This window comes from Pteropus vampyrus, unplaced genomic scaffold (assembly GCF_000151845.1).
Source record: "Pteropus vampyrus isolate Shadow unplaced genomic scaffold, Pvam_2.0 Scaffold116, whole genome shotgun sequence".
NCBI lineage: Eukaryota > Metazoa > Chordata > Mammalia > Chiroptera > Pteropodidae > Pteropus > Pteropus vampyrus.
Genome location: NW_011888897.1, coordinates 5,911,660 through 5,915,448, shown reverse-complemented (window position 1 = coordinate 5,915,448; position 3,789 = coordinate 5,911,660). Strand labels below are relative to the sequence as shown.

The window sequence follows — 3,789 nt, the reverse complement described above, 5'->3', positions numbered from 1 at the left end:
GGTCAAAAGTTATGTCTCATTGATTTATAACTTGATTTTATTGACACGATTTATATTATTAACTGAATTTATTCTTATGAACAATATTTCATACGTTGTTTTGAACTTTTGTATTTTGTCTTCAAATGCTTGTTTATATTCTTTATCTGTTTTTCAACTGGATTATTTTTAATTGAATGGAAGATTTCTTTTTTTTCTACAGTGAAAGGATTTTTAAAAAATTATGTGTAACAATAGGCAAAATTATTTAAAGTCAATAAATTTTTATTTAAGGAATTTTACATGTTGTGATTCCTTCCGCTGCCTATCAAGATTGCCTTAGTTCCTCTAAACTTGAGTCAAGTTAGCCCTTTTTAGAAGAACCTATGCTTAATCCACGGTTGTCCTGTTAGTCAGACCATAATTTTTTTAGTTGGGCTTCTTTTATCTCCACTTCAATATGGACATACTGATGACATGCTTCCAACATTTCCCCACCTAGAATTTTTGGGAACTAACTTCTTCAGGTAATTTACTTTAGGGTCACTTTAGGGTCAAAGTAGATGAATTTACATGGTTCTCAATTGCAGAGATCCTTTAAACATGAATGAGTTCAAATCATATTCACTCCTAAGCTCTCACACCCAAGAATGGTATGGACTATGGGATTTTTTGTCTTCCAAAAGACAAAAAAAAATTAACCTTTAGGCCTTTTTAACTTTTAGCAACCCTGTCTTGTAGTTCTTTATCACAAATCTAACAGATATTTCTCTGAGTAAGGCAAAACCACATAGTTACTCTATGAGGCATTTCCAACAACGTGGGGCTATAGAAAAGCCCAGTGGAGATAGACATCACTATTGGGTTGTTTTTTATTAACTGATAGGTTCATTATACAAATACATATGTATATAAAATATTCAGCTATATTTAGATAATTTAGATAAAATGAGATATATATGTATATGCAATAAAATAAAATAAGGCATAAAATTTTATTTCAGTTGCAAATATTTTCTTTCATAATTTACAATCTTTTGACTTTGTTTATATGTCTTCTGCCATACATATAATGTATCTGGATTTTATGTTTTGTCAAGATAGCTTTCTCCTCCTAAGATTATAAAAGTTTTCTCATTTTTTCTTTCACTCTTTAAAAAATTTATATTCCAAATACGACTGAAATTTATTCATTCTTAAGTATAGAGTGAGGAAGACATTTAATTTTACTTTTTTCCAAATAGATAGCTCCTTGTCCCAACACCATTTATTAAATAGTCTGTTGTTTCCTGACTGATTTTAAGTGACTCATTTATCATATCCTAGGATTATATATATAAATGAATGTATTTTATTTTTCTGGGCTTTTGGTTCTGTTCTATTGATTTCTTTGCCTTTTCTTTTTATAATGCCATATTATTTCACTTACTGTGACTTTACAGAATATTTCTATATCTCATGAAGTACTTTTTTGTTCTTTTTCTAAAAATCTTGACTTTTTTGGCACATCTCATAGATATACTTTAGAATTAGCTTGCCAATTCTATAAAAATTTTTTAAAAATTTTGATTAAAGTTGCATTGCATTTATTATTTAATTTGGGGAATAGTAATATCTGTATGATATTGAATCTTTTTATCTAGGAATATCTTTTATGGCCTTCATTAAAATTATATGGTTATCTTCAATAGATTTCATGCTTTTAAGTTTTTTTCTTAAGTAATTCAAGGTTTCTTTGGAATTGAATATAGCTTTCCTCTCTATTACATTTTCAAATTACTTTTTGCTTATTATAGGAAAGCTGTAGAATTTTATATGTTAATTTTATTTCTACCTTTCCAAAAATGTTAATTTAAACAGATATTGTGTGATTGGCTTGGATTTTCTAGATATATGTCTATCAATATTCATATTTATTTATTTTTTCTGATCTTTTTGTGTTGACCAGTAACTCTAGGACAAAATTATTGACCCTAAAAGTAAGTATCATTATATCTTGTTTTTGACTTTAATGGTGATGTAGTCTAATATTTTACTCTGCAGAATGATATTTGGAAATTGGCAAAATGATGATAATTGTTGAAGATGAGTGGTAGGTACATAGAGTTCATTAATCTATTTTCTTTATGCTTGTATACGTTTTAAAATTTCCATCATAAAGAGTTAAATAGAAAAATAGAGTTGAATTAAAAAAAAGAACAAGGCTAGTTTTAGGTCAAAACCCTTTTTTAAATTGAAGTTGTATCCTTTTTCCCCCCCTAGCTTATTGTAAATTTTTTATTTGAAATGGGAATAGAATTAAATGTGTTTTCAAAAAAATATTTTTGAAAGAAAAACTGTAACAAGGTCCACCCATCTCAGAAGACTAAGTGAAAAAGTATGAGAATTTCAATATAAAAAATTGAGAAGTCATTCTCTAAATATTTAGACTGGCTTCTCCCTCTTTTCATCAACTTACAGTTTTCAATAACAGTAGAAATGTCTCTAGGGCCTACGGCATGCCGAAAAGACAGAAGGGACTAAATAATGCATCATTGCTAGAAGGGTTTTTTTGGGAAAGAGATATGGGTCATGGCAGCTGTATTGAACTGCCAAGATCCCCCCTCCAGGACATTTATCCCCCCAGCTGCTGGGATTATAGTTGGCTGACACTTTCTAGCTGCCAACCCTTTCCATGAATTGCCTGTGGCTGAAGAGAACCACTTTGTTCAAGCTTCTACCTGCTTCTCAGGAGCAGCCGCATCCGAAGACTGGCCTGTATGGGGCTGTAAAATCCCAGCATCTTTGCCCAGCTCAGGGCAGTTGTCGGCAGGGCTGATTCCTTCTGAGGAAAGATTTGTTCCAGGCCTCCTGGATGGCCGTCTTCTCCCGGTGTCTCTTCACATCAGTTCCCTCTACATGTGTTTGTGTCTGTGTCCAAATATGACACCAGTCATATTGGATTAGGAGTCCACCCTACTCTAGTATGACCTCATCTTAATTTAAAAAATGACATCTGTAAGGACACTGTTTCCAAATAAGGTCACATTCTAAGGTTCTGGGCGTTGGGACTTCAGTATATGGATTTTGGGAGGACACAATTCAGCTGATAACATAGTGTCACTTCAAGTTTCTTTCCGATACCTTGGCCCTTCCTCTATAAGTTTCCTCTGCACTCCAGTATCCTTTTTCTTCTAGTATCGAGTCACTTTCTAATTTTATAGTATAATATTTGTGGGCAATTAAATTGGAATATATATTCTTTCCTTTTTTTTTGATGGACTAGCCCGGCTTTGAAGATTTCTTACTTTCTTTTTACATCGATTTAATTTTTCCTCTAGGGCCTTCCCCTTTCTCCTAAAGAATTCTTTCTCTTCCTCTAGAGTCTAACCTAATCAAACAGTGTTGTTTTATTTTTTGTTTTTTCCCCCTCTGTTCTCACTCTGCTAATAAAACTGAAACACGTCTTTTAAAATCAATGCATTTGTTTCCTTATTTCCCGAGCAAAACTGATTCCCAGAGACAGTGTGCCAGATAGAGGCCTTTTAAATTATTCTTTCCTTTTCGTTTTAAAATTTCATTCAAAACATTTTTTAAAAATTGTGCTAAAATACACATAATATAAAATTTATCATCTTAACAATTTTTCGTGTACAGTTAAGTAGGGTTAAGTATTTTCACATGTTGTGAAAATTGTTTCACAGTCATTTCATTGAGTTCCTCAAGCCAAAAAGATAATATGGCCCCCTGTAAAATGAATCCTTACATCTTTTTCTTCTCTAATTTTTTTTATTACAAAAAATTTTAGATATAAGGAAAAGTTGAAAGAAA

The 3,789-nt window shown here is 31.5% G+C and overlaps 1 non-coding gene across 1 annotated transcript; it reads right to left on the bottom strand.

Annotated features, from left to right (window-relative positions):
• Positions 1 to 707: 707 nt before the first annotated feature.
• On the bottom strand, positions 708 to 838 carry LOC111743567. The gene has a single exon (XR_002781785.1). It is a non-coding gene; the product is annotated as a small nucleolar RNA SNORA18 (small nucleolar RNA).
• Positions 839 to 3,789: the final 2,951 nt, after the last annotated feature.